This window comes from Sinohyriopsis cumingii, chromosome 1 (assembly GCF_028554795.1).
Source record: "Sinohyriopsis cumingii isolate HCF-2022 chromosome 1, ASM2855479v2, whole genome shotgun sequence".
NCBI classification, from domain to species: Eukaryota; Metazoa; Mollusca; class Bivalvia; order Unionida; family Unionidae; genus Sinohyriopsis; species Sinohyriopsis cumingii.
The window spans coordinates 16,014,917-16,041,299 of NC_142961.1; the positions used below are offsets into that span (position 1 = coordinate 16,014,917).

Consider the following 26,383-nt stretch of genomic DNA (forward strand, 5'->3'; position numbering starts at 1 on the left):
GAAGAAAAGGACGAGTTGAATGACGTATTAGAGACCACAATCAACATAATTCCGAAACAAGAACATCTGTGCCTACTATGTTTTCTTTTTTTATTACAAAGTAGACGCCAAACGATATTGAATCCATAACTTGGCTGACCTATTCTCACAAGCATACCAGAACTCCAGGTTTACCATCGGTATGAAAAAGACACTTTTAATTTGTCAAGATGTTTATCAGCCATATTCTCTTAATACAGTATCAACAACTACAAAATTGCGGTTGTCTTCATTTTCACTTGCATTGTTTCTACCATCACAAACAAAACCTCGATTGAAGCTGAATTTATTTCCCTTGTTGGAAAGTCCACCTTAGCGGTGTTACAACTGGATAAAAGGGCCTAGAGCACCAACAAACTGAGTGAGCACACCAAAACAGAAGTGTAGTAAGCCTAGGAGACTTTTTAAGGTCAAGGTCGATTATAAGTCCCTTTCATCAGTATTCATCGGAAATATTCTCCTTACGAATCTCTTACTCCAATATACATCGAGATCTTACCGTTATGAGTCTCTTTTATCAGTATGCACTGCAGATAACCCCGACTCTTGAAATAAACCTAATTAATACCTCAAGAATAAATATAGGTTCAGTGAATCTTTAAGAAGTTTATCGAGTCTATTTTTCTATTTACATTTGTAAAATCACTTTTAGAAATGTATATTTAAAAAAATCTCATATGAAAGCCACTATTGCACCAGGTAAAACTAGGAGGAAAAAAAAAAGAAACCTGCCCTAATAACATCATGCTGGAATGTCAGAACTATGACAACTGGCCTTTCCGAAGACCTCCAATATATCAATGTTTCACGCAAACTGTTGTGATCAGCTTTGAGCTTACAATACTTAATTAATTTAATTCCCTTGTTGGAAAGTCCACCTCATCGATGTTACACTGGATAATAGGGCATAGAGCACCAAGAAGCTGAGTGAGCACACCAAAACAGAAGTGTAGTAAGCCTAGGAGACTATAGGTAAGAGGAGTAAATAGATTGATTATTTAGATATACAATAGCAAAAGGATTATGAGATTTGTTGTTCAAGTCCTTTATGAGTCCCTTTCACCAGTATCCATCGGAAATATTCGCGTTCTTAATCTCTGCCTTCAGTATACATCGAGATCTTCCCGTTATGTGACTCTTTTTTCAGTATTCACTGCAGATAACCCCGACTCTTGAAATAAACCTAATTAATACCTGAAGATTAAATATAGGTTCAGTGAATCTTTAAGAAGTTTATCGTGTCTCTTTATCTATTTACATGCGTAAAATCACTTTTAGAAATGTATATTTAGAAAAACTCATATGAAAGAAAGAGATAACAATTTCCAATTTATTCACGTATGTTTTACGTGACAAACTGAGACTTCACTGTGGACATGAAGACGAAACTATTGATTCATTGGAAAAGAAGAATTATAAGCTACTTTTACATTTCTTTGAGTGAATATTCTAATAGATCTGTTATTTAATCCACATACATTTAAGAGAAAGATCGTAAGGTGCCTGCTACATTCCTTGGCAGTATGTTGTACCGTTGGTTTGTGTGTGTGTGTTTTTTTTTCTTCAGTGTTTGTTTTCTTCGTTGTGTATTTCTTTCACATTTGCCGAGGGAGGTAAGGCCGAGTGGGTCTCCAGCAAATTGAGGATTCGATCTTCTACATGTGCATGTCATTCGGGCCTGATAAATGACGGAGAGGATGCTATACTTGTCCTAGACAATGTAAAGGACTTTTTCAAATTCAACCTTTGTTGTAAACGTGAAATATAAAATTTAATGAATCAGTTGGTTACGTGCATATTTCATATAATTGATAACGCGGCTCAAGTTCCAAGAGGTGACCTTTGAAAACAATAAAACCATTCAATTTTTTATAAACCTTAGCGTCATCATTAGTTGTTTCAATGGAACAGCCTATTTTTTGAATTCATTACTAAATTGTGGCTATTCATTGTCTAGTCTTACCCGCAATTATGTCCTTTCTCACAAATAAATCATAAAATACATCTTCAAAACATTGAAAAGAGGAGTATATAGTCATTCATTTACGGATATACCATCAATGAGAAATAATGAAAAGGATACAAAAGTATGGTCTTTCCCTCGCATTTAGGAAAATACAATTTCAATGAGAATCGGTTTTTAATCACAAACGTATATCAAATATAAAATATATCTATCCTTTCAGTTGGGGATATAGCTCAGTGGTAGAGCGTTCGCATCGCAAGTGAAAGGCCCCGGGTTCGACTCCCGGTATCTCCATAGTTTTGGTTTTCCAATGCCGTTCACTGGTTGTATTGTAATATACATGTTCTCCATTTCAATTATTTTTTTCTTGTTAGAAATTTTTTTTTACGTTAAATAATCTATTGAAATTGTACTCTGTACTCATGGCAAATAGAAACTTAGGCGCTATGTAGTTGCCACATGCGGGATCTAATTGATAAATTACTTGAAGACTCTACAATACTTTCACTGCACTATATATCACGACACGGGAACAATGTTGACTACTATCTTTCAAATAGGAGTTCCATGCAAACTTTCATCTTACCTGATAGCTGGAGATGGGCTACACGGAGAAAGATGGAGATGGAAGTTTATTTCCATCATATAAATTCTGTGTGTTGTGCGGGCACAATTCAACCACCTATATATAATGACAAGCTGCATAGAATTATATTGCTACACTAATTTGGGGAGATCAAGCTGATTCAACGTACAGCTATGCAACGGGGAAGAACGGGAAAGGAAGATCGTTTCATTGTGTGGATGTGAGTTACTTCCAGAAAGGCGGATGGGAGGGAAAGAGAACACTTGAATAATACTTGCTGTTGAGTCGATCTTCCTTTCCACATACTATCTAATATAATTTGGCAATGATTTCAGACCCTCTATACCCACCCCAACTGACCTCACCCAACCCGACTGTGAAACAACGTTTTAATACAGCATCCGTTACTTTTACTAGAAACCGTTTCAGCTATAGGCGTTTCTAAAATATTTTGCTAAAAAAAGTTTGGTTTGCTTTGGTCCTTTAATGAAATGCAACACATGTAGGCTGTTTAATGCCGAGGCAATTGGGCAACTCGCGAACATAAGGTGTATCCCGCCACAGCGATCTTCCTTCAGTCACTGCCTGGAGCATAGAAAAGCCTACGCTCGACAAATCGACAGCCACTATTGCACCAGGTAAAACTAGGAGGAAAAAAACAAAAGAAACCTGCCCTAATAACATCATGCTGGAATGTCAGAACTATGACAACTGGCCTTTTCGAAGACCTCCAATATATCAATGTTTCACGCAAACTGTTGTGATCAGCTTTGAGCTTACAATACTTAATGTTGACATTGCAACTCTCCGAGAAGCACGATTCCGATCGACTGGATGCATTAGAGAGAAAGACCACATATTCTTCTGGCAATGAAACACCTACAAGAAACAAGAAAATACGGCATAGATTTCTCAGTCAAAGATACACTAGTTGATCGATCCTCTCACAAACCGTCTGAGTGTGTACGCCCCAACACTCCACTCTTTCTCCGAAGAAAAGGACTAGTTGAATGACGTATTAGAGACCACAATCAACATAATTCCGAAACAAGAACATCTGTGCCTACTAAGTTTTTTTTTTATTACAAAGTAGACGCCAAACGAATATTGAATCCATAACTTTACTGACCTATTCTCGCAAGCCTACCAGAACTCCAGATTTACCATCGGTATGAAAAAGACACTTTTAATTTGTGAAGATGTTTATCAGCCATATTCTCTTAATACAGTATCAACAACTACGAAATTGCGGATGTCTCCATTTTCACTTGCATTGTTTCTACCATCACAAACAAACCCTCGATTGAAGCTGAATTTAATTCCCTTGTTGGAAAGTCCACCTCAGCGATGTTACAGCTGGATAATAGGCCCTAGAGCACCAAGAAGCTGAGTGAGCACACCAAAACAGAAGTGTAGTAAGGTGGCAGGGTCCAGTTTCGTAAATTGGCCCCTGGCAAATTTCTTAACTTAAGGCTATGGTGTGACTTTTTCAGCTATTATTGTTTAGTATTTGTAGACATGGATATATTTGTGAACTAGGTGTTTTGGGCTTGTGTTGTTCTTGAAATTGATGTCAGGCATGTACACCTTCCATAGTTGCTCTGCAGTATGTTGATAGTGAAATACCAATAGTTGGCTAGGAAGAAGAGCTAGCCTCCCATAGCAGTAGACACGTGGGTTCAAGGCAACTAGAGTATCTCAAAGACGGCTTGGATGACAACTATTCTGAATTGCATCAAACTATTTAGTAGACAATGTTTTTCAAAATTTTCATCCAGGGAAAGGGCTTGCGTTTGCACTGTGAGCACCACATGCTGTCAAAAATGGCATTTGGATGTGAAAAATGCAGGTATAAAATAGGGGTTGGGGTGCATAAACCTCTTCTGCTGTGAACTGCCATTGACTTCTCTTGTCAAGTGAATACTATTCTTATGCTTTGTTTTAATATAGGTATCTATCTTTTTGACCTCACTTGTGTATTTGATTTTTTTATGATTTTTTATACTAGGTCGCTGATTGCGGCATTAAATTTGTACATAAAAACTGCACCCTGCCCCCTTAAGGAAAATTGATAAACTTTTTTATGGTGCAGTCAGCCACATCTATTATACTTTTTTGTTTCTTTGTGTTTATTTAAATAATTTGTATGCATTAACTTTATTATATCTCCTTCCTCTTTCCATATATCACTTAGTGTTGTATGTAATGCTCTTTGGAGAGGGAGGTTACTGTGTTTTATACCTCCATGTGAGAACTGTTTACATCATGACAAAGTAGCATATTCTGGACTTAACTTACTAAATATGGGAACAAAATGGTACCCATAATGTATTGTCTTGCATTTTCTGTAGCTGTCAAGGTTTTGCACCCCTATTTTTATGAATAATATTCACATTTCAATACAGACACACCTAAACAATTGCATAGCATGTCAACATGTGTTCTTTAAAGTAATTTAACTCCACTGGAGCAGATAGAATTCAGAGGAATCATACATAAACATACTGTTGTGAATATTGAATGTCACCAGTTGAACGGTATTAGAAATAATGATGCATATGGCATATTACTTGCTATATTTTGGTGAAAAGAATGAAAGTTTTAGCACACCGACATAGCTTCTACCTTCATGACCCCACTCTGAAGTTGACATAAGAGATTCATATCTCACACTTGGGTGATAATAGGAAATGTTTCAGTGTTATGTATATATCTTGAAATTTCTAGGTTCAGTTAACAAAGGGGGAAAAGCTTAAAATTAAGTGGCAGCTTCATGCATTTGACAATACACATACAGTTTCTCCTCTGAAAGTCTTATGTTTTCACTGAATGTTAAAAGTACATCAATATCACTGGTTTCTTTTCTTTTTGAAGGTCTCAGTTTGCATGGTAGGAGATTAGGATTAATCAGTTAGTCATGCTGAAAGAAACAATAGCTTCAATCTCATCCAGATACTCATTCTGATCTAAGTGCACAAGAGAATGACTTTGACGGACAGATTTAGCTTCTGCAGGAGTTGTTTTATGGTACGTGCTTATCAAAAGCCAAGCCGGTGAAATGATTTTTACCTTGAACTGGATTTTCCACTTTAAACATTTGTTCTAGACCTTATCTTATTATTTACTATGATTTTGTAAACTCCAGAAAACATTAAAGTCATTTGTAAGTAAATTGGTGTCTGAGAAGAAATTTCTGTGCTAAATTGTATTGAGTAATTTGTGTATGTATGGTCAATTTCATTGGCTATGTATCAATGAATTTATTTGATATGTCACTTTGTAAGTTTTAGGGTCCCACACATAAGTATATCAATATTCCAGCATTGTCTAATGTTAATTGATTAAACTTTGACTTCACCAGACTAGCTAGACTTGTGTTGCGATTACCCCCCCCCCCCCACAATACACACTGACACAACACTGATGCTGTTATTAGCATCTCCAGAATGATAATGAAAAGTTAGGAACCACTTCTTTTATATCAGTCTAAGAGTACTTCTAAAGCACATGCTTTACTTAAATGTGTGATTTCTTTAAGTTTGCTAGAAGAGTTTATAGAAACTTTTCACTTCTGTCACTGACACCTAACATAGCATTTCTGTCATTCCCTCCTAAAATTTATAACTTCCAGATCTCTTCTTGACATTCATGAAACATTGTAAAGGAATTTTGATTTTGTACTGATGCTGTGGTGGTAAACAAAGACCAAAGACATTGTAGGTTGCAAACAATTTGAAATCTTTCAAGAAATGCAGTCAGTCATAATTCACAATGTAAATAATGCAGTGCTTTTTGCCGCAAAGAGGTAACGTTTTCAAAAGCATAATACCATTTTTAGCTTTGTGCACAAAAAGTTTTCCTTTATACCATTGTACTAGATCATGTCTAAATATGTGATATGTACACCACTTTTGACATAAACCATTTTTAGCCAAATTCTTAAGGTGGCAGGGTCCAGTTTCGTAAATTGGCCCCTGGCAAATTTCTTAACTTAAGGCTATGGTGTGACTTTTTCAGCTATTATTGTTAAGTATTTATAGACATGGATATATTTGTGAACTAGGTGTTTTGGGCTTGTGTTGTTCTTGAAATTGATGTCAGGCATGTACACCTTCCATAGTTGCTCTGCAGTATGTTGATAGTGAAATACCAATAGTTGGCTAGGAAGAAGAGCTAGCCTCCCATAGCAGTAGACACGTGGGTTCAAGGCAACTAGAGTATCTCAAAGACGGCTTGGATGACAACTATTCTAAATTGCATCAAACTATTTAGTAGACAATGTTTTTCAAAATTTTCATCCAGGGAAAGGGCTTGCGTTTGCACTGTGAGCACCACATGCTGTCAAAAATGGCATTTGGATGTGAAAAATGCAGGTATAAAATAGGGGTTGGGGTGCATAAACCTCTTCTGCTGTGAACTGCCATTGACTTCTCTTGTCAAGTGAATGCTATTCTTATGCTTCGTTTTAATATAGGTATCTAAAAATATGGACCTTTTTGACCTCACTTGTGTATTTGATTTTTTTATGATTTTTTATACTAGGTCGCTGATTGCGGCATTAAATTTGTACATAAAAACTGCACCCTGCCCCCTAAGCCTAAGAGATATTTTAAGGTCAAGGTCGATTCCAGCTATTTTATCCGGAATTAAGGCTGTGACTTTAGGTAAGAGGAGTAAATAGATTGATTATTTAGATATACAATAGTAAAAGGATTTTGAGATTTGTTGTTCAAGTCCTTTATGAGTCCCTTTCACCAGTATCCATCGGAAATATTCGCGTTCTTAATCTCTGCCTTCAGTATACATCGAGATCTTCCCGTTATAGGACTCTTTTTTCAGTATTCACTGCAGATAACCCCGACTCTTGAAATAAACCTAATTAATACCTGAAGATTAAATATAGGTTCAGTGAATCTTTAAGAAGTTTATCGTGTCTCTTTATCTAGTTACATTTGTAAAATCACTTTTAGAAATGTATATTTAAAAAATCTCATATGAAAGAAAGAGATAACAATTTCCAATTTATTCACGTATGTATTACGTGACAAACTGAGACTTTACTGTGGACATGAAAACTGAACTATTGACTCATTGGAAAAGAAGAATTATAAGCTACTTTTACATTTCTTTGAGTGAATATTCTAATAGATCTGTTATTTAATCCACATACATTTAAGAAAAAGATTGTAAGGTGCCTGCTATATTCCTTGGCAGTATGTTGTACCGTTGGTTTGTGTGTGTGTTTTTTCTTCAGTGTTTGTTTTTTTCGTTGTGTTTTTCTTTCACATTTGCCGAGGGAGGTACGGCCGAGTGGATCTCCAGCAAATTGAGGATTCGATCTTCTACATGTGCATGTCATTCGGGCCTGATACATGACGGAGAGGATGATATACTGGTCCTAAACAGTGTACCGGACTTTTTCAAATTCAAACTTTCTTATAAACGTGAAATATAAAATTTAATAAATCAGTTGGTTGCGTGCATATTTCATATAATTGATAACGCGGCTCAAGTCCCAAGAGGGGACCTTTGAAAACAATTAAACCATTCAATTTTTTTTATAAACCTAACCGTCATCTTTAATTGTTTCAATGGAACAACCTATCTTTTAAATTCATTATTAAATTGAGGCTATTCATTGTCTAGACTTACCAGCAATTATGTCCTTTCTCATAAATAAATCATAAAATACATCTTCAATACATAGAAAAGAGGAGTATATAGGAATTCATTTACGGATATACCATCAATGAGAAATAATGAAAAGGATACAGAAGTATGATCTTTCCCTCGCATTTATCAAAGGACGAATTCAATCATAATCGGTATTTAATCACAAAGGTATATCAGATATAAAATATATCTATGCTTTCAGTTGGGGATATAGCTCAGTGGTAGAGCGTTCGCATCGCAAGTGAAAGGCCCCGGGTTCGACTCCCGGTATCTCCATAGTTTTGGTTTTCCAATGCCGTTCACTGGTTGTATTATAATATACATGTTCTCCATTTTAATTTGTTTTCTTGTTAGAAATTGGTTTTTACGTTAAAGAATCTATTGAAATTGTACTCTGTACTCATGGCAAATAGAAACTTAGGCGCTATGTAGTTGCCACATGCGGGTTCTAATTGATAAATTACTTGAAGGCTCTACAATACTTTCACTACACTATATATCACGACACGGGAACAATGTTGACTACTATCTTTCAAATAGGAGTTCCATGCAAACTTTCATCTTACCTGACAGCTGGAGATGGGCTACACGGAGAAAGATAGAGATGGAAGTTTATTTCCATCATATAAATTCTGTGTGTTGTGCGGGGACAATTCAACTACCTTTATATAATGACAAGCTGCATAGAATTATATTGCTACACTAATTTGGGGAGATCAATCTGATTCAACGTACAGCTATGCAGTGGGAAAAGAACGGGAAAGGAAGATCGTTCATTGTGTGGATGTGAGTTACTTCCAGAAAGGCGGAAGGGAGGGAAAGAGAACACTTGAATAATACTTGCTGTTGAGTCGATCTTCCTTTCCACATACTATCTAATATAATTTGGCAATGATTTCAGACCCTCTATAACCACCCCAACTGACCTCACCCAACCCGACTGTGAAACAACGTTTTAATACATCATCCGTTACTTTTACTAGAAACCGTTTCAGCTATAGGCGTTTCTAAAATATTTTGCTAAAAAAAGTTTGGTTTGCTTTGGTCCTTTAATGAAATGCAACACATGTAGGCTGTTTAATGCCGAGGCAATTGGGCAACTCACGAACATAAGGTGTATCCCGCCTCAGCCATCTTCCTTCAGTCACTGCCTGGAGCATAGAAAAGCCTACGCTCGACAAAGCGACAGCCACTATTGCACCAGGTAAAACTAGGAGGAAAAAAAAAAGAAACCTGCCCTAATAACATCATGCTGGAATGTCAGAACTATGATAACTGGCCTTTCCGAAGACGTCCAATATATCAATGTTTCACGCAAACTGCTGTGATCAGCTTTGAGCTGACAATACTTAATGTTGACATTGCAACTCTCCGAGAAGCACGATTCCGATCGACTGGATGCATTAGAGAGAAAGACCACATATTCTTCTGGCAATGAAACACCTAAAAGAAACAAGAAAATACGGCATAGATTTCTCAGTCAAAGATACACTAGTTGATCGATCCTCTCACAAACCGTCTAAGTGTGTACGCCCCAACACTCCACTCTTTCTCCGAAGAAAAGGACAAGTTGAATGACGTATTAGAGACCACAATCAACATAATTCCGAAACAAGAACATTTGTGCCTACTAAGTTTTTTTTTTTTATACAAAGCAGACGCCAAACGGACACTGAATCCATAACTTCGCTGACCTATTCTCACAAGCCTACCAGAACTCCAGGTTTACCATCGGTATGAAAAAGACACTTTTAATTTGTCAAGATGTTTGTCAGCCATATTCTCTTAATACAGTTTCAACAACTACGAAATTGCTGATGTCTTCATTTTCACTTGCACTGTTTCTACCATCACAAACAAACCCTCGATTGAAGCTGAATTTTATTCCTTGTTGGAAAGTCCACCTCAGCGATGTTACAGCTGGATAATAGGCCCTAGAGCACCAAGAAGCTGAGTGAGCACACCAAAACAGAAGTGTAGTAAGGTGGCAGGGTCCAGTTTCGTAAATTGGCCCCTGGCAAATTTCTTAACTTAAGGCTATGGTGTGACTTTTTCAGCTATTATTGTTTAGTATTTGTAGACATGGATATATTTGTGAACTAGGTGTTTTGGGCTTGTGTTGTTCTTGAAATTGATGTCAGGCATGTACACCTTCCATAGTTGCTCTGCAGTATGTTGATAGTGAAATACCAATAGTTGGCTAGGAAGAAGAGCTAGCCTCCCATAGCAGTAGACACGTGGGTTCAAGGCAACTAGAGTATCTCAAAGACGGCTTGGATGACAACTATTCTGAATTGCATCAAACTATTTAGTAGACAATGTTTTTCAAAATTTTCATCCAGGGAAAGGGCTTGCGTTTGCACTGTGAGCACCACATGCTGTCAAAAATGGCATTTGGATGTGAAAAATGCAGGTATAAAATAGGGGTTGGGGTGCATAAACCTCTTCTGCTGTGAACTGCCATTGACTTCTCTTGTCAAGTGAATACTATTCTTATGCTTTGTTTTAATATAGGTATCTATCTTTTTGACCTCACTTGTGTATTTGATTTTTTTATGATTTTTTATACTAGGTCGCTGATTGCGGCATTAAATTTGTACATAAAAACTGCACCCTGCCCCCTTAAGGAAAATTGATAAACTTTTTTATGGTGCAGTCAGCCACATCTATTATACTTTTTTGTTTCTTTGTGTTTATTTAAATAATTTGTATGCATTAACTTTATTATATCTCCTTCCTCTTTCCATATATCACTTAGTGTTGTATGTAATGCTCTTTGGAGAGGGAGGTTACTGTGTTTTATACCTCCATGTGAGAACTGTTTACATCATGACAAAGTAGCATATTCTGGACTTAACTTACTAAATATGGGAACAAAATGGTACCCATAATGTATTGTCTTGCATTTTCTGTAGCTGTCAAGGTTTTGCACCCCTATTTTTATGAATAATATTCACATTTCAATACAGACACACCTAAACAATTGCATAGCATGTCAACATGTGTTCTTTAAAGTAATTTAACTCCACTGGAGCAGATAGAATTCAGAGGAATCATACATAAACATACTGTTGTGAATATTGAATGTCACCAGTTGAACGGTATTAGAAATAATGATGCATATGGCATATTACTTGCTATATTTTGGTGAAAAGAATGAAAGTTTTAGCACACCGACATAGCTTCTACCTTCATGACCCCACTCTGAAGTTGACATAAGAGATTCATATCTCACACTTGGGTGATAATAGGAAATGTTTCAGTGTTATGTATATATCTTGAAATTTCTAGGTTCAGTTAACAAAGGGGGAAAAGCTTAAAATTAAGTGGCAGCTTCATGCATTTGACAATACACATACAGTTTCTCCTCTGAAAGTCTTATGTTTTCACTGAATGTTAAAAGTACATCAATATCACTGGTTTCTTTTCTTTTTGAAGGTCTCAGTTTGCATGGTAGGAGATTAGGATTAATCAGTTAGTCATGCTGAAAGAAACAATAGCTTCAATCTCATCCAGATACTCATTCTGATCTAAGTGCACAAGAGAATGACTTTGACGGACAGATTTAGCTTCTGCAGGAGTTGTTTTATGGTACGTGCTTATCAAAAGCCAAGCCGGTGAAATGATTTTTACCTTGAACTGGATTTTCCACTTTAAACATTTGTTCTAGACCTTATCTTATTATTTACTATGATTTTGTAAACTCCAGAAAACATTAAAGTCATTTGTAAGTAAATTGGTGTCTGAGAAGAAATTTCTGTGCTAAATTGTATTGAGTAATTTGTGTATGTATGGTCAATTTCATTGGCTATGTATCAATGAATTTATTTGATATGTCACTTTGTAAGTTTTAGGGTCCCACACATAAGTATATCAATATTCCAGCATTGTCTAATGTTAATTGATTAAACTTTGACTTCACCAGACTAGCTAGACTTGTGTTGCGATTACCCCCCCCCCCCACAATACACACTGACACAACACTGATGCTGTTATTAGCATCTCCAGAATGATAATGAAAAGTTAGGAACCACTTCTTTTATATCAGTCTAAGAGTACTTCTAAAGCACATGCTTTACTTAAATGTGTGATTTCTTTAAGTTTGCTAGAAGAGTTTATAGAAACTTTTCACTTCTGTCACTGACACCTAACATAGCATTTCTGTCATTCCCTCCTAAAATTTATAACTTCCAGATCTCTTCTTGACATTCATGAAACATTGTAAAGGAATTTTGATTTTGTACTGATGCTGTGGTGGTAAACAAAGACCAAAGACATTGTAGGTTGCAAACAATTTGAAATCTTTCAAGAAATGCAGTCAGTCATAATTCACAATGTAAATAATGCAGTGCTTTTTGCCGCAAAGAGGTAACGTTTTCAAAAGCATAATACCATTTTTAGCTTTGTGCACAAAAAGTTTTCCTTTATACCATTGTACTAGATCATGTCTAAATATGTGATATGTACACCACTTTTGACATAAACCATTTTTAGCCAAATTCTTAAGGTGGCAGGGTCCAGTTTCGTAAATTGGCCCCTGGCAAATTTCTTAACTTAAGGCTATGGTGTGACTTTTTCAGCTATTATTGTTAAGTATTTATAGACATGGATATATTTGTGAACTAGGTGTTTTGGGCTTGTGTTGTTCTTGAAATTGATGTCAGGCATGTACACCTTCCATAGTTGCTCTGCAGTATGTTGATAGTGAAATACCAATAGTTGGCTAGGAAGAAGAGCTAGCCTCCCATAGCAGTAGACACGTGGGTTCAAGGCAACTAGAGTATCTCAAAGACGGCTTGGATGACAACTATTCTAAATTGCATCAAACTATTTAGTAGACAATGTTTTTCAAAATTTTCATCCAGGGAAAGGGCTTGCGTTTGCACTGTGAGCACCACATGCTGTCAAAAATGGCATTTGGATGTGAAAAATGCAGGTATAAAATAGGGGTTGGGGTGCATAAACCTCTTCTGCTGTGAACTGCCATTGACTTCTCTTGTCAAGTGAATGCTATTCTTATGCTTCGTTTTAATATAGGTATCTAAAAATATGGACCTTTTTGACCTCACTTGTGTATTTGATTTTTTTATGATTTTTTATACTAGGTCGCTGATTGCGGCATTAAATTTGTACATAAAAACTGCACCCTGCCCCCTAAGCCTAAGAGATATTTTAAGGTCAAGGTCGATTCCAGCTATTTTATCCGGAATTAAGGCTGTGACTTTAGGTAAGAGGAGTAAATAGATTGATTATTTAGATATACAATAGTAAAAGGATTTTGAGATTTGTTGTTCAAGTCCTTTATGAGTCCCTTTCACCAGTATCCATCGGAAATATTCGCGTTCTTAATCTCTGCCTTCAGTATACATCGAGATCTTCCCGTTATAGGACTCTTTTTTCAGTATTCACTGCAGATAACCCCGACTCTTGAAATAAACCTAATTAATACCTGAAGATTAAATATAGGTTCAGTGAATCTTTAAGAAGTTTATCGTGTCTCTTTATCTAGTTACATTTGTAAAATCACTTTTAGAAATGTATATTTAAAAAATCTCATATGAAAGAAAGAGATAACAATTTCCAATTTATTCACGTATGTATTACGTGACAAACTGAGACTTTACTGTGGACATGAAAACTGAACTATTGACTCATTGGAAAAGAAGAATTATAAGCTACTTTTACATTTCTTTGAGTGAATATTCTAATAGATCTGTTATTTAATCCACATACATTTAAGAAAAAGATTGTAAGGTGCCTGCTATATTCCTTGGCAGTATGTTGTACCGTTGGTTTGTGTGTGTGTTTTTTCTTCAGTGTTTGTTTTTTTCGTTGTGTTTTTCTTTCACATTTGCCGAGGGAGGTACGGCCGAGTGGATCTCCAGCAAATTGAGGATTCGATCTTCTACATGTGCATGTCATTCGGGCCTGATACATGACGGAGAGGATGATATACTGGTCCTAAACAGTGTACCGGACTTTTTCAAATTCAAACTTTCTTATAAACGTGAAATATAAAATTTAATAAATCAGTTGGTTGCGTGCATATTTCATATAATTGATAACGCGGCTCAAGTCCCAAGAGGGGACCTTTGAAAACAATTAAACCATTCAATTTTTTTTATAAACCTAACCGTCATCTTTAATTGTTTCAATGGAACAACCTATCTTTTAAATTCATTATTAAATTGAGGCTATTCATTGTCTAGACTTACCAGCAATTATGTCCTTTCTCATAAATAAATCATAAAATACATCTTCAATACATAGAAAAGAGGAGTATATAGGAATTCATTTACGGATATACCATCAATGAGAAATAATGAAAAGGATACAGAAGTATGATCTTTCCCTCGCATTTATCAAAGGACGAATTCAATCATAATCGGTATTTAATCACAAAGGTATATCAGATATAAAATATATCTATGCTTTCAGTTGGGGATATAGCTCAGTGGTAGAGCGTTCGCATCGCAAGTGAAAGGCCCCGGGTTCGACTCCCGGTATCTCCATAGTTTTGGTTTTCCAATGCCGTTCACTGGTTGTATTATAATATACATGTTCTCCATTTTAATTTGTTTTCTTGTTAGAAATTGGTTTTTACGTTAAAGAATCTATTGAAATTGTACTCTGTACTCATGGCAAATAGAAACTTAGGCGCTATGTAGTTGCCACATGCGGGTTCTAATTGATAAATTACTTGAAGGCTCTACAATACTTTCACTACACTATATATCACGACACGGGAACAATGTTGACTACTATCTTTCAAATAGGAGTTCCATGCAAACTTTCATCTTACCTGACAGCTGGAGATGGGCTACACGGAGAAAGATAGAGATGGAAGTTTATTTCCATCATATAAATTCTGTGTGTTGTGCGGGGACAATTCAACTACCTTTATATAATGACAAGCTGCATAGAATTATATTGCTACACTAATTTGGGGAGATCAATCTGATTCAACGTACAGCTATGCAGTGGGAAAAGAACGGGAAAGGAAGATCGTTCATTGTGTGGATGTGAGTTACTTCCAGAAAGGCGGAAGGGAGGGAAAGAGAACACTTGAATAATACTTGCTGTTGAGTCGATCTTCCTTTCCACATACTATCTAATATAATTTGGCAATGATTTCAGACCCTCTATAACCACCCCAACTGACCTCACCCAACCCGACTGTGAAACAACGTTTTAATACATCATCCGTTACTTTTACTAGAAACCGTTTCAGCTATAGGCGTTTCTAAAATATTTTGCTAAAAAAAGTTTGGTTTGCTTTGGTCCTTTAATGAAATGCAACACATGTAGGCTGTTTAATGCCGAGGCAATTGGGCAACTCACGAACATAAGGTGTATCCCGCCTCAGCCATCTTCCTTCAGTCACTGCCTGGAGCATAGAAAAGCCTACGCTCGACAAAGCGACAGCCACTATTGCACCAGGTAAAACTAGGAGGAAAAAAAAAAGAAACCTGCCCTAATAACATCATGCTGGAATGTCAGAACTATGATAACTGGCCTTTCCGAAGACGTCCAATATATCAATGTTTCACGCAAACTGCTGTGATCAGCTTTGAGCTGACAATACTTAATGTTGACATTGCAACTCTCCGAGAAGCACGATTCCGATCGACTGGATGCATTAGAGAGAAAGACCACATATTCTTCTGGCAATGAAACACCTAAAAGAAACAAGAAAATACGGCATAGATTTCTCAGTCAAAGATACACTAGTTGATCGATCCTCTCACAAACCGTCTAAGTGTGTACGCCCCAACACTCCACTCTTTCTCCGAAGAAAAGGACAAGTTGAATGACGTATTAGAGACCACAATCAACATAATTCCGAAACAAGAACATTTGTGCCTACTAAGTTTTTTTTTTTTATACAAAGCAGACGCCAAACGGACACTGAATCCATAACTTCGCTGACCTATTCTCACAAGCCTACCAGAACTCCAGGTTTACCATCGGTATGAAAAAGACACTTTTAATTTGTCAAGATGTTTGTCAGCCATATTCTCTTAATACAGTTTCAACAACTACGAAATTGCTGATGTCTTCATTTTCACTTGCACTGTTTCTACCATCACAAACAAACCCTCGATTGAAGCTGAATTTTATTCCTTGTTGGAAAGTCCACCTCAGGGATGTTACAGCTGGATAATAGGGCCTAGAGCACCAACAAGTTGAGTGAGCACACCAAAACAGAAGTGTAGTAAGCCTAAGAGATTTTATAAGGTCAATTTCGATTGCAGCTATTTTATCCGGAAATGAGGTTGTGACTTTAGGTAAGAGGAGTAAATAGATTGATTATTTAGATATACAATAGTAAAAGGATTTAGAGATTTGTTGTTCAAGTCCTTTATGAGTTCCTTTCACCAGTATCCATCGGAAATATTCGCGTTCTTAATCTCTGCCTTCAGTATACATCGAGATCTTCCCGTTATGTGACTCTTTTTTCAGTATTCACTGCAGATAACCCCGACTCTTGAAATAAACCTAATTAATACCTGAAGATTAAATATAGGTTCAGTGAATCTGTAAGAAGTTTATCGTGTCTCTTTATCTATTTACGTTTGTAAAATCACTTTTAGAAATGTATATTTAAAAAATCTCATATGAAAGAAAGAGATAACAATTTCCAATTTATTCACGTATGTATTACGTGACAAACTGAGACTTCACTGTGGACATGAAAACTAAACTATTGATTCATTGGAAAAGAAGAATTATAAGCTACTTTTACATTTCTTTGAGTGAATATTCTAATAGATCTGTTATTTAATCCACATACATTTAAGAGAAAGATCGTAAGGTGCCTGCTACATTCCTTGGCAGTAGGTTGTACCGTTGGTTTGTGTGTGTGTTTTCTTTCTTCAGTGTTTGTTTTCTTCGTTGTGTATTTCTTTCACATTTACCGAGGGAGGTAAGGCTGAGTGGATCTCCGTCAAATTGAGGATTCGATCTTCTACATGTGCATGTCATTCGGGCCTGATACATGACGGAGAGGATGCTATACTGGTCCTAAACAGTGTACCGGACTTTTTCAAATTCAAACTTTCTTATAAACGTGAAATATAAAATTTAATAAATCAGTTGGTTACGTGCATATTTCGTATAATTGATAACGCGGCTCAAGTCCCAAGAGGTGACCTTTGAAAACAATAAAACCATTCAATTTTTTATAAACCTAACCGTCATCTTTAGTTGTTTCAATGGAACAGCCTATTTTTTGAATTCATTACTAAATTGTGGCTATTCATTGTCTAGTCTTACCCGCAATTATGTCCTTTCTCATAAATAAATCATAAAATACATATTCAAAACATTGAAAAGAGAAGTATATAGTCATTTATTTACGGATATACCATCAATGAGAAATAATGAAAAGGATACAAAAGTATGGTCTTTCCCTCGCATTTTGAAAATACGATTTCAATGATAATCGGTATTTAATCACAAACGTATATCAAATATAAAATATACCTATGCCTTCAGTTGGGGATATAGCTCAGTGGTAGAGCGTTCGCATCGCAAGTGAAAGGCCCCGGGTTCGACTCCCGGTATCTCCATAGTTTTGGTTTTCCAATGCCGTTCACTGGTTGTATTGTGATATACATGTTGTACATTTTAATTATTTTTTTCTTCTTAGAAATTGTTTTTACGTTAAAGAATCTATTGAAATTGTACTCTGTACTCATGGCAAATAGAAACTTAGGCGCTATGTAGTTGCCACATGCGGGATCTAACTGATAAATTACTTGAAGACTCTACAATACTTTCACTACACTATATATCACGACACGGGAACAATGTTGACTACTATCTTTCAAATAGGAGTTCCATGCACACTTTCATCTTACCTGACAGCTGGAGATGGGCTACACGGAGAAAGATAGAGATGGAAGTTTATTTCCATCATATAAATTCTGTGTGTTGTGCGGGCACAATTCAACCACCTATATATAATGACAAGCTGCATAGAATTATATTGCTACACTAATTTGGGGAGATCAAGCCGATTCACCAAGAACATCAGCAGCAATAGTCTTCTCTGAATTCAATATACAAACGAGATCCAGATTACCTGACTATTGGTCCATTTACACTACTGAATTCTGGGCTATACTTGAATCACTACAATGGATTAAAGACAACCAAATACCTAAAGCAGTCATTAGAAGCGATTCCCTAAGCGTAATCAAATCGATCCAAAATCGCAATACACACTCTAGGGAACAATCCTTCGACAGAGCATGCCAATTAATCGACGATATCGCCACAGCACATTAATTAGTCGAGCTCATGTGGATACCGTCGCACATTGGAATCTCTGGCAGCGAAACAGCATACAAAGTTGCACAAACCAAACTAGGAGATCAAAACTCAATCAACTTAACTATAGCTCTACAGAAGCACTAAGCTTCTCACAAACATATACAAACCAAAAATGGCAAGATTTTTGGAACTCCTCCACAAAAGGTAAAAAGCACCATGAAACCCACTAAACCGTAGATAGGAACATACAGCTACCTAAGGGTATCTATTTAGAACAGAAAACCATAAACAAATTAATGACTGGAAAAACTAAACTAGAAACCAGTTTTGGAAGGTTTATAGGACCCAAACCAGCAGCCATTAACTGCTGTAACTGCCACACCACCGAAGATCAACACCACGTATTCAGTATATGCCCAAAATATCAACCCGCTACGAAAATATTTATCAAAAACCAAAAAGAGATTGGATCACCAAGCACATATCCAGAGTTACTTACGGACTCTAATAAAAATAAACAATCAGCATATAAAAATATAAATAAATTCATAGATTCAGCAGGACTTAGGAATATAATATAATTACTATCCCCACAAAACCAAAAGACCCAGTAACTAGCTAAATAAATTTAGAAGCCCTCACATAAAAACCCATAACATATCATTCAATGTTATAAAAATATTAATAAATAATTCACTTACGAAGCACATATAAAAAACTAAGGAAACCGCAAAATCGGATGTCCTAGATGTCCTTAACGAACCGAGTAATCAGCAAGGACTGCGGTCCTAAATGTCCTTAACGAACCGTGTAATCGGCTAGGACTCCGGTCTCTAGCTAAATAAAGTATAAATAACATTCAATCTCTAAAAACATTAATAAATAAATAACTTAAAGAGGCAATATCTAAAAACTTATAAATAACATAAAGTAGGAAGCACACACTAAACACCTCGACTAGTAATACCATAATAACCTTGAAAATCTCTCTTCATACATGATTTGTACTAACAACCTCTATAAACAGCATAGAGCACACACCCCTTTTTAGAACATTTTGAAAAAGAAAAAAAAACTAGGCAAATGCAACAAGAAACCAGCGATGTGAAAAGCAACCAGGACCATTCCCGAGCTCTCCTTCCCACTAATGACAGCCAACCATTCAACTGTAAGGGACCTTTATGGACCCACAGATTGAGGCCAAACTATAAGGGTTCCATGAACCCATAAAAGCCTAGGGTAGGTGGCACCATTCCCTTTCCCAGGAAAAACTAACAGACTGCGGTGTGTCAGAAAAAAAGTGGCACATGCACAATTGTGCGCACACCACTATAATTAAACTCAACAACAACAACAAGATGATTCAACGTACAGCTATGCAATGGGGAACAACGGGAAAGGAGGATCGTTTGATTATGTGGATGTTAGTTTCTTCCAGAAAGGCGGAAGGGAGGGAAAGAGAACATTTGAATAATACTTGCTGTTCAGTCGATTTTCCTCTCCACATAAGATCTAATATAAATTGGCAACGATTTCAGACCCTCTATACCCACCCCAACTGACCTCACCGAACTCGACTGTAAAATAAGGTTGGAATACTTCATCCGTTACTTTTACTATAAACCGTTTCAGCTATAGGCGTTTCTAAAATATTTTGCTAAAAAGAGGTTAGTTTGGTTTGGTCCTTTAATGAAATGCGACACATGTAGGCTGTTTAATGCGGAGGCAATTGGGGAACTCGCGAACATAAGTTGTTATCCCGCCTCAGCCATCTTCCTTCAGTCACTGCCTGGAGCTTAGAAAAGCCTACGCTCGACAAATCGACAGCCACTATTGCACCAGGTAAAACTAGGAGGAAATAAAAAAGAAACCTGCCCTAATAACATCATGCTGGAATGTCAGAACTATGACAACTGGCCTTTCCGAAGACCTCCAATATATCAATGTTTCACGCAAACTGCTTTGATCAGCTTCGAGCTGACAATACTGAATGTTGACATTGCAACTCTCCGAGAAGCACGATTCCAATCGACTGGATGCATTAGAGAGAAAGACCACACCTTCTTCTGACAAAAGAAACACCTGCAAGAAACAAGAAAATACGGCATAGATTTCTCAGTCAAAGATACACTAAATGTTCGATCCTCTCACAGACAGTTCAGAGAGAACCTTGGTACTCCTCCTAATAACTTTCGAGGGCCCCGTCAACCGTCTGAGTGTGTAAGCCCCAACACTCCACTCGTTCTCCGAAGAAAAGGACGAGATGAATGACGCATTAGAGACCACAATTAACATAATTCTGAAACAAAAACATATGTGCCTACTAAGTTTGTTTTTTTTTTATTGCAAAGGGCCTAGAGCACCAACAAACTGAGTGAGCACACCAAAACAGAAGTGTAGTAAACCTAGGAGACTTTTTAATGTCAAGGTCGATTGCAGCTATTTTTATCCGGAAATGAGGTTGTGACTATAGGTAAGAGGAGTAAATAGATTGATTATTTAGATATAGAATAACAAAGGGCTTTTGATACTTGGTGTTCAAGTCCTTTATGAGTCTCTTTCATCAGTATCCATCGGAAATATTCTCTTTACGAATCTCTTTCTCCAATATACATCGAGATCTTCCCGTTATGAGTCTCTTTTATCAGTATGCACTGCAGATAACACCGACTCTTGAAATAAACCTAATTAATACCTCAAGAATAAATATAGGTTCAGTGAATCTTTAAGAAGTTTATCGAGTCTATTTTTCTATTTACATTTGTAAAATCACTTTTAGAAATGTATATTTTAAAAAAATCTCATATGAAAGAAAGAGACAACAATTTCCAAGTTATTCACATATGTATTACGTGACAAATTGAGACTTTACTGTGGACATGAGAACTGAACTATTGATTCATCGGAAAAGAAGAATTATAAGCTACTTTTACATTTCTTTGAGTGAATATTTGAATAGATCTGTTATTTAATCCACTTACATTTAAGAAAAAGATCGTAAACTGCCTGCTACATTCCTTGGCAGCATAGTTGTACCGTTGGTTTGTGTGTGTGTGTTTATTTTCAGTGTTTGTTTCCTTCGTTGTGTATTTCTTTCACATTTGCTGAGGGAGGTAAGGCCGAGTGGATCTCCAGCAAATTGAGGATTCGATCTTCTACATGTGCATGTCATTCGGGCCTGATACATGACAGAGAGGATGCTATACTGGTCCTAAACAGTGTAAAGGACTTTTTCAAATTCAAACTTTCTTATAAACGTGAAATATAAAATTCAGTAAATCGGTTGGTTACGTGCATATTTCATATAATTGATTACGCGGCTCAAGTCCCAAGAGGGGACCTTTGAAAACAATTCAACCATTCAATTTTTTATGTACCTAATCGTCATCTTTAATTGTTTCAATGGAACAACCTATTTTTTAAATTCATTATTAAATTGAGGCTATTCATTGTCTAGTCTTACCCGCAATTGCGTCCTTTCTCATAAATAAATCATAAAATACATCTTCAATACATAGAAAAGAGGAGTATATAGTCATTAATTTACGGATATACCCTCAATGACAAATGATCCAAAGCATACAAAAGTATGATCTTTCCCTCGCATTTATCAAAAGACGAATTCAATGATAATCGGTATTTAACCACAAACGTATAGCAGGTATAAAATATCCCCAGGCATTCAGTTGGGGATATAGCTCAGTGGTAGAGCGTTCGCATCGCAAGTGAAAGGCCCCGGGTTCGACTCCCGGTATCTCCATAGTTTTGGTTTTCCAATGCCGTTCACTGGTTGTATTGTAATACACATGTTCTCCATTTTATCTTGTTAGAAATTGGTTTTTACGTTAAAGATTCTATTGAAATTGTACTCTGTACTCATGGCAAATAGAAACTTAGGCGCTATGTAGTTGCCACATGCGGGATCTAATTGATAAATTACTTGAAGTCTCTACAATACTTTCACTACACTATATATCACGACACGGGAACAATGTTGACTACTATCTTTCAAATAGGAGTTCCATGCAAACTTTCATCTTACCTGACAGCTGGAGATGGGCTACACGGAGAAAGATAGAGATGGAAGTTTATTTCCATCATATAAATTCTGTGTGTTGTGCGGGGACAATTCAACTACCTATATATAATGACAAATTGTATATAATTATATTGCTACACTATATTCGGGAGATCAATCTGATTCAACGTACAGCTATGCAACGGGGAAGAATGGGAAAGGAAGATCGTTTGATTGTGCGGATGTGGGTTACTTCCAGAAAGGCGGAGGGGAGGGAAAGAGAACACTTGAATACTACTTGCTCTTGAGTCGATCTTACTTTCCACATACTATCTAATATAAATTTGCAATAATTTCAGACCCTCTATACCCACCCCAACTGACCTCACCCAACCCGACTGTGAAATAACGTTTTAATACTTCATCCGTTACTTCTGCTATAAATCGTGCTGCTATAGGTGCTTGTAAAATATTTTGCTAGAAAGAGTTTGGTTTCCTTTGGTCCTTTAATGAAATGCATCACATGTAGGCTGTTTAATGCGCAGGCAATTGGGGAACTCGCGAACATAAGGTGTTATCCCGCCGCAACCATCTTCCTTCAGTCACTGCCTGGAACTTAGAAAAGCCTACGCGCGACAAATGGACAGACACTATTGCACGAGGTAAAACTGGGACAAAACAAAAAACAAAAAACAAAAAAACAACTTCTCTAATAACATCATGCTGGAATGTCAGAACTATGACAACTGGCCTTTCCGAAGACCTCCAATATATCAATGTTTCACGCAAACTGTTGTGATCAGCTTTGAGCTTACAATACTTAATGTTGCCATTGCAACTCTCCGAGAAGCACGATTCCGATCGACTGGATGCATTAGAGAGAAAGACCACACCTTCTTCTGGCAATGAAACACCTACAAGAAACAAGAAAATACGGCATAGATTTCTCAGTCAAAGATACACTAGTTGATCGATCCTCTCACAAACCGTCTGAGTGTGTACGCCCCAATACTCCACTCTTTCTCCGAAGAAAAGGACGAGTTCAATGACGTATTAGAGACCACAATCAACATAATTCCGAAACAAGAACATCTGTGCCTACTAAGTTTTTTTTTTTATTACAAAGTAGACGCCAAACGAATATTGGAGTCCATAACTTGGCTGACCTATTCTCACAAGCCTACCAGAACTCCAGATTTACCATCGGTATGAAAAAGACACTTTTAATTTGTCAAGATGTTTGTCAGCCATATTCTCTTAATACAGTTTCAACAACTACGAAATTGCGGATGTCTTCATTTTCACTTGCGTTGTTTCTACCATCACAAACAAACCCTCGATTGAAGCTGAATTTAATCCCTTGTTGGAAAGTCCATCTCAGCGATGTTACAGCTGGATAATAGGGCCTAGAGCACCAACAAACTGAGTGGGCACACCAAAACAGAAGTGTAGTAAGCCTAAGAGATATTTTAAGGTCAAGGTCGATTCCAGCTATTTTATCCGGAAATGAGGTTGTGACTATAGGTAAGAGGAGTAAATAGATTGATTATTTAGATATACAATAGTAAAAGGATTTTGAGATTTGTTGTTCAAGTCCTTTATGAGTCCCTTTCACCAGTATCCATCGGAAATATTCGCGTTCTTAATCTCTGCCTTCAGTATACATCGAGATCTTCCCGTTATGTGACTCTTTTTTCAGTATTCACTGCAGATAACACCGACTCTTGAAATAAACCTAATTAATACCTGAAGATTAAATATAGGTTCAGTGAATCTGTAAGAAGTTTATCGTGTCTCTTTATCTATTTACATTTGTAAAATCAGTTTTAGAAATGTATATTTAAAAAATCTCATATGAAAGAAAGAGATAACAATTTCCAATTTATTCACGTATGTATTACGTGACAAACTGAGACTTTACTGTGGACATAAAAAATGAACTATTGATTCATTGGAAAGGAAGAATTATAAGCTACTTTTACATTTCTTTGAGTGAATATTCTAATAGATCTGTTATTTAATCCACATCCATTTAAGAAAAAGATCGTAAGGTGCCTGCTATATTCCTTGGCAGTATGTTGTACCGTTGGTTTGCGTGTGTGTGTTTTCTTCGGTGTTTGTTTTCTTCGTTGTGTATTTCTTTCACATTTGCCGAGGGAGGTAAGGCCGAGTGGATCTCCAGCAAATTGAGGATTCGATCTTCTACATGTGCATGTCATTCGGGCCTGATACATGACGGAGAGGATGCTATACTGGTCCTAAACAGTGTACCGGACTTTTTCAAATTCAAACTTTCTTATAAGCGTGAAATATAAAATTTAATAAATCAGTTGGTTGCGTGCATATTTCATATAATTGATAACACGGCGCAAGTCCCAAGAGGGGACCTTTGAAAACAATTACACCATTCAATATTTTTTTATAAACCTAACCGTCATCTTTAATTGTTTCAATGGAACAACCTATTTTTTAAATTCATTATTAAATTGAGGCTATTCTTTGTCTAGTCTTACCCGCAATTATGTCCTTTCTCATAAATAAATCATAAAATACATATTCAATACATCGAAAGGAGGAGTATATAGGCATTCATTTACGGATATACCATCAATGAGAAATAATGAAAAGGATACAGAAGTATGATCTTTCCCTCGCATTTATCAAAAGACGAATTCAATGATAATCGGTATTTAACCACAAACGTATAGCAGGTATAAAATATCCCCAGGCATTCAGTTGGGGATATAGCTCAGTGGTAGAGCGTTCGCATCGCAAGTGAAAGGCCCCGGGTTCGACTCCCGGTATCTCCATAGTTTTGGTTTTCCAATGCCGTTCACTGGTTGTATTGTAATACACATGTTCTCCATTTTATCTTGTTAGAAATTGGTTTTTACGTTAAAGATTCTATTGAAATTGTACTCTGTACTCATGGCAAATAGAAACTTAGGCGCTATGTAGTTGCCACATGCGGGATCTAATTGATAAATTACTTGAAGTCTCTACAATACTTTCACTACACTACATATCACGACACGGGAACAATGTTGACTACTATCTTTCAAATAGGAGTTCCATGCAAACTTTCATCTTACCTGACAGCTGGAGATGGGCTACACGGAGAAAGATAGAGATGGAAGTTTATTTCCATCATATAAATTCTGTGTGTTGTGCGGGGACAATTCAACTACCTATATATAATGACAAATTGTATATAATTATATTGCTACACTATATTCGGGAGATCAATCTGATTCAACGTACAGCTATGCAACGGGGAAGAATGGGAAAGGAAGATCGTTTGATTGTGCGGATGTGGGTTACTTCCAGAAAGGCGGAGGGGAGGGAAAGAGAACACTTGAATACTACTTGCTCTTGAGTCGATCTTACTTTCCACATACTATCTAATATAAATTTGCAATAATTTCAGACCCTCTATACCCACCCCAACTGACCTCACCCAACCCGACTGTGAAATAACGTTTTAATACTTCATCCGTTACTTCTGCTATAAATCGTGCTGCTATAGGTGCTTGTAAAATATTTTGCTAGAAAGAGTTTGGTTTCCTTTGGTCCTTTAATGAAATGCATCACATGTAGGCTGTTTAATGCGCAGGCAATTGGGGAACTCGCGAACATAAGGTGTTATCCCGCCGCAACCATCTTCCTTCAGTCACTGCCTGGAACTTAGAAAAGCCTACGCGCGACAAATGGACAGACACTATTGCACGAGGTAAAACTGGGACAAAAAGAAAAACAAAAAACAAAAAAACAACTTCTCTAATAACATCATGCTGGAATGTCAGAACTATGACAACTGGCCTTT

The 26,383-nt window shown here is 36.7% G+C and overlaps 6 non-coding genes across 6 annotated transcripts; all 6 read left to right on the forward strand.

Moving 5' to 3' along the window:
* The first annotated feature begins 2,227 nt into the window (after positions 1-2,227).
* Trnaa-cgc (transfer RNA alanine (anticodon CGC)) lies at positions 2,228-2,299 on the forward strand. The gene has a single exon. It is a non-coding gene; the product is annotated as a tRNA-Ala (tRNA).
* Positions 2,300-8,468: 6,169 nt separating this feature from the next.
* Positions 8,469-8,540, forward strand: Trnaa-cgc (transfer RNA alanine (anticodon CGC)). Its single transcript has one exon. It is a non-coding gene; the product is annotated as a tRNA-Ala (tRNA).
* Positions 8,541-14,704: 6,164 nt separating this feature from the next.
* Trnaa-cgc (transfer RNA alanine (anticodon CGC)) lies at positions 14,705-14,776 on the forward strand. Its single transcript has one exon. It is a non-coding gene; the product is annotated as a tRNA-Ala (tRNA).
* A 2,988-nt stretch (positions 14,777-17,764) lies between these two features.
* Positions 17,765-17,836, forward strand: Trnaa-cgc (transfer RNA alanine (anticodon CGC)). Its single transcript has one exon. It is a non-coding gene; the product is annotated as a tRNA-Ala (tRNA).
* A 4,394-nt stretch (positions 17,837-22,230) lies between these two features.
* Positions 22,231-22,302, forward strand: Trnaa-cgc (transfer RNA alanine (anticodon CGC)). Its single transcript has one exon. It is a non-coding gene; the product is annotated as a tRNA-Ala (tRNA).
* Positions 22,303-25,298: 2,996 nt separating this feature from the next.
* On the forward strand, positions 25,299-25,370 carry Trnaa-cgc (transfer RNA alanine (anticodon CGC)). The gene has a single exon. It is a non-coding gene; the product is annotated as a tRNA-Ala (tRNA).
* Positions 25,371-26,383: the final 1,013 nt, after the last annotated feature.